The sequence below is a fragment of the Rhyacophila brunnea genome, unplaced genomic scaffold (genome assembly GCF_057557595.1).
Source record: "Rhyacophila brunnea isolate RB1 unplaced genomic scaffold, BYU_Rbru_1.0 scaffold_2, whole genome shotgun sequence".
In the NCBI taxonomy this organism is placed as follows: Eukaryota; Metazoa; Arthropoda; class Insecta; order Trichoptera; family Rhyacophilidae; genus Rhyacophila; species Rhyacophila brunnea.
In genome coordinates, this window is record NW_028232859.1 from 42945301 (window position 1) to 42958647 (window position 13347).

At 32.6% G+C, this 13347-nt stretch overlaps 1 long non-coding RNA gene across 1 annotated transcript in view; it reads right to left on the reverse strand.

Annotated features, from left to right (window-relative positions):
* The window catches only part of LOC147072354 (uncharacterized), a 146658-nt gene that overhangs the window by 50380 nt on the left and 82931 nt on the right, over nt 1-13347 (reverse strand). The window contains exon 2 of the long non-coding RNA XR_015070597.1: nt 6296-6329. This is a non-coding gene — a long non-coding RNA (uncharacterized LOC147072354). The remainder of the gene's footprint in view (nt 1-6295; nt 6330-13347) is intronic.

The window sequence follows — 13347 nt, forward strand, 5'->3', positions numbered from 1 at the left end:
CAAAAACCATTGCGGGTGTTACCACAACAACTGACGAAGGTTTCATCGCAATCGGATGAATGGTATAGGGACCATACGAATAAAAGAAGATAGAATGAAGAGGAAGAAGAAGAAGAAGGTGGTTGTACTATTTCAGAAACCTTTGAGGGTGTTAACACAACAACTGACGAAGGTTTCATCGCAATCGGATGAATGGTATAGGAACCATACGAATAAAAGAAGATAGAATGAAGAAGAAGAAGAAAATGATGATTTTTCTAATTCAGAAACCTTCATGGGTGTGCATACAACCACTTACCAAAATTTCATCGCAATCAGATAAATGGTATAGGAACGCATACGGGACAGACACACATAAAGACAGAGAGACATTCATTTTTATATATTAGTATAGCCTATACTCTTTCCGAAAATGCAAGCAATAAGTTTACACAGTTTTATCGCAATCGGATGAACGGTATGGCAGTTCATAACATACGAACAAACAAACAAACAAACAAATATTAATTTTTATTTTATTTATATTATATTATATTATTATTTAAATATTAGATTAAGCCAGTAATTAAAAACATCTAATATACAGATTGTCGTGAAATGTTATTGATATTATACATAAAGATAGTTATACATCGGTGTAGAAGTATCTTCCTGGACTTTCAAAATAATGATGGTAGTATTTTTTCAAGATATTGACACCAGTGACCGATATATCGATTAATTTCAATGTGTCATCATGTTTCCATTTCAATAAGAAAACAAGTCAAAATTTCAAGGTTTCGAGTTAACAATTCTATTCGACGGAGAAAGGTCCAATTCAGTAAAACAAGAGTCAGAAATTTCTTCATGTGTCATAAAATCGAAAAACCCTTTCTGAGATTAACCTTTAATCCAGTTATGTACTGGATTTTGTGAAATTTCATTGTGCATTGCTATATTCCACTAAAATAAGTAAGTACATATAAAAAATATACATTTTCTTCAAAAAATTAAAATGAGAATTTCTGCAAAAAATTCAAACCAAATTATCTTGGAGCAAGGTTTATTGAGTTTATTGAAATATGGTATTGATATATTATATAAAGTGCAATGAACTGATTTTCCAACAAACTTTATTTTTATTTCTTCATCATTATCAGCTAGGGTTGATCCAACTCTGGATAAATACCTCCATTAGCTCCTTCCACTTTTCTCAGTCTCCTTCCACGTAAATTCACTGCAATTTACGAGTTTATCGATTCAGCGGAATTCAGGGCGTCTCTGTAATAATTTAGTATCCCTTGAGTACCGTTGTATGAGGGGATTTATCCATTTGCCAGTGTCCTGTTTAACTCATTACCATTTTATCTACTTGGTGACCTATATCATATTGCTAACTCTTACCTGCCACCTTACCCATTGGTTTATTTTGTGGTCTTTCCGAATTATGTTCAACATGCACCTTTCCATGTCATGTTGCGCTACTCATAGTTATTTGATTTCTCTTACATTAAGGGTCCATATTTCATATTTTGCATACGTGAGTACTGATAGCACACAATATGTAATATATTATTGAAGTCTACACCAATAGTATATAACCTATTTAAAAAAAATTCACGAGCCGCAGTGCGAAAAGTGTTGAAAAATAATTGTATATTGTACTAGACGAGACATACATTTTATTATTTTAAATTTAATAGTTATAATATATTAGTGATGAAGTACTTGTTATTTTGGGCCGCAACAAATGGCATTTTCGACTGCGGTTTATGCATCAGTGGTCTACACTCTACACTAATGTAAGGGGTGTCCATCCGGACTTTTATTAATGGTAATAAATTTTCCAAGCTAGTGGTGTTCAAACAAGTGACCGATATATAGAAAGTACATTGAACTACTTATATAAAAATCTCATTTTTATTTAACAACCCTTATATGCACTGTATTAATGGCACCCAACTTGAGCAGCAGCTACGTCTATCTCGGACAGCAGGTATCCATAGACGGAAGCATGCACGATGAAATTGCTCGAAGAACAAAGCTGGGATGGAGTGCTTTCGGACGTCTGCATAGTATCTTCAAAAGTGACCTGCCATTGTGTCTTAAGCGTAGGGTGTTCGACCAATGTGTGCTATCCGTGATCACGTATGGCTGAGAGACGTGGACCCTCAACATGAGAAATGTCCAAAGACTAAGAGTCGCACAGCGAGGCATGGAGAGGTGTATGTTGGGCATCACGCGAAAGGACCGTAAGAGAAACGAATGGGTTATGAAGCAGACAAGAGTAAGCGATGTAATAGACGTTGCCAAACAGCTAAAATGGAGATGGGCAGGGCACATTGCTTGCCAAAAAGACGGCCGCTGGACAAATGCCGTCATCCAGTGGTACCCAAGGGGCACAAAACGGCCACAGAGTCGCCCTAAAAGCCGCTGGATTGACGAACTGGCAAAGTTCGGCGGAAATACATGGCAGCGAATGACACAGGATCGAGAGAGTTGGAAGAAGCTTGTGAAGGCCTTCATCCAGCAGTGGATTGACCCCGGCTGATGATGATGAAAATATGCACTGTATTGTATTCTGGTAACAAACTACATTATAAATTATATTTTTTTATTTGAATGATATATTATGTAAAAACTTACAGTTTTACTACAGTGGATAAAGATTGCTTACAAAATGAGCATAAACTAAGACGTTATAAAATATTATTCTAATTTGATAAATTTGGCATATTACTGCTCGAACATATTGAAATGTTGCAGTGTGGAAAAACACCGCGTAATATACTGTTTTTGCTTGTGTAAAGTAGATTCTAAAACTATGCCCATGTAACGTTAAAGTTTACTTTTACTAGTTGCTAGTATTACTAATAACATAGCCATATCTACCTATATAGTATAATATTATAGCGTTAGTGGTGTAACGTTATACATGTAGAGCTTTTGTACGGGATGTTAAAACCAGTGTTAGTTGATTAAATTTATAGTAAGAGTAATAATATAAAGAGTGTGGCTACTGTTCGGCAAAATAAAGCCGTGTTTCTTGCGTATAACGCACAGTAGAACCTCATTTTTATTATTATTAACTTAACTACGAAACGTTATACTGATCATGTTGCTTCTCAGTACAGCTACCAAATTTAAACACAACATAGTTAACCATATCGTCTACTAAATTAATCAAAAATAATTACCACTAACTTTATATTTAACACAAAAACAACAAATTTCAGCAACACGTGCTCACATTTTTATAATGAATGTACCTAATCATTTAAATCAATATTTTACCGGCGACGTTAAAAAAAATATTTAATTCTGCCGTGGAAATTCTATCTTATTGTTATGCATTTTGCGAAGATATAAGCGTACCGAATGCTTTCTCACTCGCACTTATAGTTCGTTTTTGTTCAAGCCTTCACCGTGGGTGATTGTAATCCATTTTCACGAGATTTATTAGAAATAAGATAAAAGAACCAAAATCTAAGCCAAAACACCTGTACAGTAAAAAACGGCTTATGGTACAAAATAATTTTATGCGAAGTATTGGGCAATACGCTCGGTACAAAAGTGATAGGATACGGTACAAAAAGGATAGTAGTGATAAAATGGTAAGGTGAGGTGCTGGTAAAGAAGTACGTGCCTAAATTCAAGCATTTGTTAATCGCACGGGCTTACTTAAACACGAAACGGCTAATTAGACCGCTTGCTTATTACATTGTTTTGAAAAAAATAATAATAGGCTGTGTGTGGTATGTGGATAAATTACATTTAAATAGAATCAATCATTTTGTATCTCTGCTTTTTCTTGTATTTTACGTGGAAAAATCTCGGGCTATTGCTTATGTAATACGAATGATAAATCAATTATTGGACAACATGCAGCGTTTCCAATACGCTTGACACGTCATTTGTGTGGAAGCATGACACAGCTCCTTTAAAAACATATACGGGACGATGAAGTGTCGGTTCCCTTCTCATAGTTCCCTTCTCACTTGATAACTATAGAATGAAGAGGAGTACCCGGAATTGCTCGCTCTTCATTTATGGTATGTCATATTTTTTCAGTTATGTGGTTTCTTTTTTCTTTTTAAAATTGATTTTTCATATATTAAGAATCCTTTATCTTAAGAGCGTACATAAGTGAAACAACACATAATTTTCAACACTCTGTGGGGCGTAACTTCGGCCGCGTTGCCACTTGGAGAGCGACAGTCGACTTGTGAGTATGTCAATTTGTTTTGTGATGGCGTCGGAAGAATATATTCTTAAATCGTGTAAAGATGACTAAAAAACGTTCTGCATGTACTTGAAAAAGAAAACATGTCAATGAATATACTATTATTATTATATAACAATAAACATAACATTAAATGGACGTATGTTGGATTTTTATGACACATTATATTTCGTTCGGCTCGCGCCTAGTCACGATCTTTTTAGACCATGCCTCAGCTGAGATATAGCCCTAAGAACGAAATAATACTTAAATACTATTAGGTAATTCGAAAAATAAATCGACAACACCTGAGTTTTTTTGTTTTTGAATTTCTATCTGAAAGCCGACCATGAGAAGATGTCCGGTTAATAGAATCATTAAATATTTTTTAGAAGAAGGTTGTATGTTACGTTTGGAGCACCAGTAATTTTTGTATGAATGTGTAGATTAATATTAATTTATGATATGAAACGCAGTTTAATACTATTTCAGTAATGATAGAACGTATTTATTATGTAATTTAAATAAAATAAAACGTTCACGAAGTGCGACAAAATCATGTTTTCTATGCGGTCTCTAATGTTATGGACTGAGTTGGCACAGGGCACCCAACATAAAAGAGAAGCAACGCGTAATGCCAGCTGTAACCGTTACTACCTTGCTTTATTAGACAATGAAAGAAAGGCCAATTAAGGAGGAAGGTATTCGCCGTTATATTCCTCAAAGTTATGCCCTTTGCGAAGGTAAAACAAAGAAAAAGTTGAAAGATTTTATTACTCTTGCAGTTAACCGCCAATTAATTTTCATATTCATTATTTTTTTCTAAATGACCGCAATTAATATATAAATATAATCTTCTGCCAAGATAATTTGTATAACGAGAGATATTCAATGTACTTATTTGATTTGAAGTAGGTCACCGCCATCTTTAGATTAATAAAACCTGAGCATAACTTTTTGCACAAGAAACGAGTGGTCCACTGCCATACTATTTATAACGTACTTGCAAGAAGAGTTTGGTATTAAATAATGACTGGAGAGTATAAATAAGTAATTAGTTATTGTCGTTTAGAATCGACTGTCACATTGACAAACGTTCTAGTGTATTATGATATTATTATACACAGAAGAAGTTTACTTACTTTGATCGTCACTTTCAATTATTATTAATAACACATAACCACTAAATCAGATGAACTCCAAGGTCTCCAAGACACGTTAAAATGATCTGAAAGAAATCTGAAACTAAGAATACTCTGACAAGTGAACACGACAGACACGTCAGTATGAGCAGTCTATACACAGTGATAGGTCATCTATAGTCAACGGGAAGGGCAAAAAGTAGGACCGGCCGTGTAATGTATCGGCTTCCTTCTTCAGTGGGCAATGAGTGGGTACATAGTAATATTTTGTATTAACACATGCGATTTTACCTTTATCAATTTTGTGCCTGTTATTACTTTTAAATTGTTAAAATGAACGTTTTAATAAAAATTGACTTTGGGTACTTGATGGAATTTGCATTAGAATTTCTAATTGATTTTAGTTTTATGTTTCAATTTTAATCGTTGTTTGCAATCAAGCTATATTTTAATAAATTTGTTTGTTTAATGTATTAACAGTGGTTTAAAATATGTTTAAAGCTTTAATTTGATAAGGAATTTTTATGCCTCTCCCCCTTAAAGCTTACAAGGAACAAATTTTTACGATCTTAATAATTATAATTAACTATTTTTTTTTATTTAACGAATAATTTACAAGATTTAAGAATGTAACATTCTAATTATTGAACATATATAAATTTGAAAACACTTCTTCGAAAATATATAATCAATAGAAATTAAAAAAAAAAGTGAGACATCCCGCAGGAATCAACCCTTCCTCTATCGGATTTCACGCCCATGCACATAGACTACTATGTTAAAGGTGCCATACTTAATTGCGACAAATTTGAACTAATAGCCTTTAATAATCTCTGAAGCGCTTTCCAAATTGAATTACTATTGTTGTTCGGCTTTTATCAATTATAATTATTGATAGTATTGAGTTAATTATTATTTATTTCAAACTATAATACTATAAGATTTTGCTTACCTAAAACATATACTTTCACTCCTGCTTAATTAATCTGAAACAAAAGAATAATGATAATTAGCATTATAAATACAATCATTCATTAAAAATGAAATAATATCTAATTCAAAAATAAAACAAAATCACTTCTTGATAATATGTTATTGTAGGTATTGTATTATTTTTTATAGCAAAAAAATACAGGTTCTGAATAAGTAGAATAATTTGTATTCACATATTTATTACGCACGCATGCTTCTTGAATCTAATTTACTTATAAATAATATAACCCTCGTGTTTTGCCACACGGTATAATTTTCTTTATTTGGCGTCATTATTGACAAGCTCACTACTTACCTCCGTGTATTTTGGTCAAACATTCTCCTCTCTCTGAGGGGTTGTAATGCTACTAGGGGCACATATTACAAAATAAGTTACATAAAATGTAATTTAATACATTTTTTGATGATATAAATTTGAAAGTATATTAAATTATCAATACGTAGGTATCAAAAGGCATTAAAAAGATTTTTAATTTAAAGATATACATACATACAATAAAAAAAAACTGGTATAAAGTTTGCGTTCATTCTACATTGTATAAAAATATGTAAAAAATGGCGTTATTTATGTTTTAATAAATTATTAAATGAATATTATTGCCACAATCTTATTTCATATAGGTATACTGATGAAATGAAAAGCAACAATTTGAAGATGATGCATTTATCTTCTTTTTTTTGAAAATGTCCGATCCTAATAAGATCACAATAATATGGCCCTCCACAGAGTGGATGTTTGTATTAACGATTTTTTGTTTTTACGAGAAATATATGTTAACCACTTGCTTAATATATTATTACTCTATATACTCTGATTCAAACACAAATTAAAAAAAAAATATTTGTGTATTTGTCAAATCCAGGATTCGAATCTGGGACTGACGACGTTATCGGCCAACGTTTAAGCCACTCGAACATCATGGGCGTTTTTCTCATTACCATATTTATCGTTGTTATTAATATATTAATCTTTATTCTAAGCCGGTAAGCCTGCAATAAGGGAATATTTATATTGGATTCCAATCTACTTAAGATACCATGTACCTGTTATTTATTTAAAATATAAGCGTCAAGAAATATACTGATTAGTTAGGAAACTTCTCCATTTGAAATATATAATATATAGGATAATATATTAGAGAAATAATTCAAGTGAGTAACATTACATTTTTTGGGAAACATGTAGTATGAAAAGACTGTATAGTGAAAACAAAATAAATCTTGCGACAAGTAAGTCATAGAACAACACTAAAAAGTTAAGAAGTAGCATTGTAATTTACAAAGGCACCAACCGAGCGACTTTGCTAAAGTTTTGCAGAGCCACAAAACACATCCGCCAAGTGCTGAAACATCTTCAAAACGGTAAACATCACACACACCAACCGGCAACTAGCAACCTCGTATATGTATTATGTTTTATGAAAAGGTACACCTCTGCTTTTTCCTCCGAGACACCGTGGCGGCTGATTAATGCCAGGAGCGTTCCTCGCCCGAGCAGAAATGACCTAACAATGGCACGGGTGACATATCCATTCATGCGTAAATTTATACAATATATTACTGTATTCATAAAAAAAGATGAGATGTTCTATAGTATATTTAAAAGTCACTCGTACCGCATGGAGAAATTTCTATCTTGCCTTACTCAAAATTCGCTTTAATACTTTTCTCCGTGGATAATAATATAATATTATATAGGTAATCTAATGGCGATATGAAGACTTATACATATAAACAATATACAACATAAAAATGAATCATCAATCCTCGTAACAGACTTTGATTTTGCTCAGTGTGTAGTTGAAAGTCTTCCGAGAATATCACACACGTTGTAAGACCCCACGATGTGTACCTTGATCTGAATCTTACCACATCTATTAAGTGGTGACTTTTTCAAGCTCTATACCTGTAATACCCATAACAAATTCGATACAGATACACGCTATATTTTCGTGGAAGCCTTAAGTCAGGAAGCTCGTTTAGTGGATTTTATTTTAAAATGGATCTATTCCAGGAATCTGTGGGTTGAAGGAGATGTTATATCTTGACTCAGCTGTGATAGCTGATTGTTCTGGAATACAAGTAGCTATTCAGGATCATGATTAGATTATATCCGGGACGCATGATATTTCAAAATTGTTAGGAAAGCCACCAACCAATATCACTTGCTATTCAATTAAATATTTTGCAATTTTTCAATAATTGACAATTAACTAGCACCGATTATTAAAATTATTATATTATGAATATAAGTTAAATATTATTAAAATAATATGCTATAGTCACCATCATCTATACACAAGACTGCTCTCAGTCACTATCGGCAGCTATCGAGGGTAGTTTTGTATCGAAGTATTAGCAATTATTGTAGCATATAAAGATAGACAGTTTTGACAGCTAAATTATTGTAACAATTATAGTACTTCGATACAAATATATGAAAAACTACCATCGATAGCTGCCGATAGGAGTCTTGTATATAGAATAAATTCGCTGGTGAGCATATTATACGAGGGTGGGTCAATAATTCCTTAGAAAAAAGCATTAAAACAGTTTTTATTTTTGTATTTTTTTTTTATTTCTCAACATAATCTCCTTGGAGCTCAATACACTTGGTTAGACGTTTCTCAATTTTTTTTAAACCGTCAGAAAAATAAGTTTTCGGAAGGTCCTCAAAATAAACATTTGTCCGATCGATGACTTCTTCATTTGAAAAAAAACGTTGTCCACTTAGCCATTTTTTTAAGTTTGGGAAAAGGAAAAAGTCACTGGGGGCTAAATCTGGCGAATACGGTGGGTGGTCGACCAATTCGAACTTCAATTCTTCAATTTTAGACATTGATCGTAAACATGTGTGAACACGGGCATTGTCCTGATGAAAGAGGATTTTTTTCCTGTTTAAATGAGGCCGTTTTTCTTCAATTTTGTTTTTTAGCTGGTCCAATAAAGATGCATAATAATCCCCTGTTATTGTTTTTCCTTTTTCCAAATAGTCAACGAAAATAATTCCACGTGCATCCCAAAATACAGTAGCCATAACCTTACCAGCTGATTTTACGGTTTTCGCCTTCTTTGGACATGGTTCGCCTTTCGCAATCCACTGCTTTGACTGTTCTTTCGTCTCGGGAGTATAGTGGTGTATCCATGTTTCATCTACAGTCACAAAGCGACGAAAAAATTCATCCGGATTGCGTTGCATGAGCGACAACAGGGCTTTAGAGGCCACCACCCTATTGCGTTTATTGTCGACTGTGAGCAAACGCGGCACCCATCTTTCAGAATTTTTTTTCATGCCCAATTTGTCATGTAAAATAGAAATGACGCTACCTTTTGAGATCCCTGTAACCTCAATTATCTCACTCAACTTTAATCTTCGGTCACTTAACACCATATCGTGGATTTTATTGATCATTTCTGGTGTAGTCACCTCTACAGGACGTCCTGAGCGTGGTTCATCCTTTGTTGATGTACGACCACGTTTAAATTCATTTAACCAGTTATAAATAGTTGCAAGTGAAGGAGCAGATATGCCGTGAACTAAATCCAACTCAATTTTTATTTCCTTTGCTGTTAACCCTTTTATATTAAAATGTTTAATAACAGCTCTAAACTCAATTTTCTCCAGTTTCCATTTTTCCATTTTCCACAAGCAATTTTTTTTTAAATGTACGAGAAACACACAACAACCCGACCAATCTGATTGAAACTTCGCAGCATACTGAATCGGTAGTGCCGCTGCATGAAAACAAACCGCTTACAGTACTAGTCGCGCCACCTGTCGGCTTTTCTAAGGACTTATTGACCCACCTTCGTATTATGCATGTACAATTAAAAGCTTTTTGTTTATATGATTATCAACAAATTCTTTCAACTGAGCATTTTATTTAGACCTGCATTATATTTTAACATTTTCATGCGAAAGTTTTTTTTTCAGAAAGCTAATGAAAATACGCAGGCACGGAATAAAACTGTAACGATATCTCTCAAGTGATAATTGTTTATTGGATGATATTATTTTGTGTTGGTTACTGTGGTTTTGTTTCTACGGATGTTTATTTACTGTCGCTTATCTATACTATTAGTAAATTAAGCTTATGTATATATACTGTATAGGTAGGTAATCATATTTAAAAATACATTAATATAAAGTATGTTTAAATATAATTCAACTCTAAGAAATTAACAATTTAATTAATTATAGTATATATAAATTATATTCGATTATCGTTACCAAGATTGCTAATAGTATATTTGGTTCAAAATAATATCCCGATACGTTTATTTCGACCGAAAAGCTTAGCCTAAATACAAAAAATATATCTTATTTTATGGCCATTTTAGTGGAATAAAAAGCGATTAACACAGTGATAAAAAGCTCCGAGAGCTTTCCAACCACTGCGGTAATGTGACGCCATCTTAGCGTGCAGGTCACGTGGTAGAGGGACGTCACTCCCCCACTCCATCTCCCGCCCTCTCAGCGCTGTGATGAAGGAAGTTTGGGCAGGCCGGTGAGCCTCGTCCACGGAATAATCCACACCGGGTCTTCTTATAACGCGCCTTACTAGTTTAGTACTCAACAGCCGCACTTCAGCACCTACTCGAGTTTTCAAACTAACTTCTTCGCGTGTGGATATGTTTTATCTCTCGAGATATTGTTTTCGAGATGTCTCCGGTTAAGGTAATAAAGCTTATAATGTTAAGGAGAAGTTTTTAATTGTACTTTAGCAAATTGCATATTACTGATTTTGAAATAATTAAAAAAACTGCCTGTATTATTACATCGTTGTTTTTGCTTATTCATTATATTAACAGAACATATACTTCACGTTAACACGTCAAATAGGTACCTATATAATAAAATAGTATGTCAGTGGTTAAAGCTACTGGAGATAAGCGTTTATAAAAAAACGATAAAAATATTTTATAATAGTGAATAGATAGTGAGTAATATTATATTACAATAATAAAACTTATCCTGTTTGCTCCCAGATGGATCATATAAGCAATTATTTATTCTATCATACTGGGCTTAGCTTGAAAATTACAGAAAATAATGAATAAATTCAGATTATTTTAAAAAGCATGTTTATATAGATACTGAATCTAAAGTATTTAAACAAAATATTATATAAATGTTGATTGCCGACTCAATGAGAGGTGTCACTAGTTTCTCATGTCAGAGAACACTATGAGTCGTCTCACCAAGATATAAAAAAATCGCAGCATCACAAAAACCACTAAAACGCTTATGTTTTCAATCTTCCCTTACAGTGTTGAAACATGGACTTTTTAGGAAAAGAATTGACACGGTCGAGATGTGATTTATGGATGATTAGGCATACAAATATCTCTGTGCTGAAAGAGCTTTCCATCAAAAATGTGCTCCCATTTTTCGGTAGGTTAGGTTAAATAAGAAGAAATCCAAACAGCCTTCAGGATAAAAACAACATCACTAAGCAAGCAACTGAATCAACAACAACTCAATGAATCGCTCTAAAATGAAAGAGATCGTAGAAAACGTCTATAATTACAGTGATCATCGTCCTCAGTATTGTGAATTACAGTTGAATCGATAATAGTCGAATTTACTCTATTCACGTAGTGTAGAAAAGTATAATTTTTTTACAAAGTTTTCATAATTTTATTAATATTACGTGTTAATAATTTGCAAGAATATGAGGTGAAGCATAGGTAAAGAAGCATGAGTCTAGAAATTGAACAATTGATAATACGAATCATTCTGTTTTTTTTTATTGTGAATAGCTAGCTGTTTGTAGAAGTCCTGTATTTCAGTTAATTGTACATATGTATTTAAAAAAAATAGTTGTACTAACAAAGATATTCTATAATTTTTATTGAACTTATCGAAAGTTGTAATTTTTCTAAATGGATATTATTATGTTGTAACTGTTGAAAATTTAAATAATAAATTCAATGCGTCTGTAATTAAGCACTCTGTCCCCATGTTTAAAGAGCTGTCGTTAAAAAAATTCAATTATGCCAAAACGCTTTATCATCCAAGAAAGTTAAGATAGGCAATTTGTCTTCAATAATACGTTTCATTAGAATTTATTTCGTTTTGTCCATATATTCAAAATATTTGTTGTCCATTTTACTTTATACAATAAATATTATTATACTATGAGTAAATATAATACATCTAGTTAATTAAATTTATATGTATTACTGTATTACACGAATAACTGATGATTAAATGAATCAAAAGGAAACATATTTGAATAAAGGTAAGTTTGCTGTATTATTAATCTTAAAAACATGTATTCATAATTCTGTAAAAATGAGGTTTTGTTCTCAAGATGAGAAATAATACCAATTATTGTTGTTTTTAATGTTTCAATGGATAGATAACAAAATATTTAAATAATCGTTTTGAAAACAATTATATTTATATATTAGCTTATGAAAATAGAATTACACAGTTGAATCCTTTACACGCATATACAATATGTATGTGGTGATATGACAACTGATTATTTACCTATTTTTTGTATTCTCGGTCCTTCAAATATCGTTGATAGTAATCTAACTTTCAAAAATAGAATTAGTACCTAAATATTCATGGAAAGAAGCAATTTGTAGTTATGCGTTGAATGTGGTGTTTTGAAGGACATTGTACATATAGCAGTACAATGTTCTAAATTTGAACGACACATAGCAGGTACAACTGCAAATTGCGAATACCTTTAACAATGCCGATGAATTAAAATGTACCCTAGTGGTGGGTAGAACGGAAGAGCTCGGTAGAATTCACGTCGCAATCAAAGTCTCGGCAAAATCATAAAAAAGGATTAATACCTATACCAACAATATTATACTATACATCTATTTTGAGTACTTATCTGTAAACTAGTAAAAGTGGGCAAGCTTTGAAAATGGAATACTATTCTATAAAATGAAATTGTACCGGAGTATATATAAGTGGTACCAAACCAAAGTGTATGAAGCATATTCAGGGAAGTAGCGACCATAAAGCGAAAGTATGTATTATAT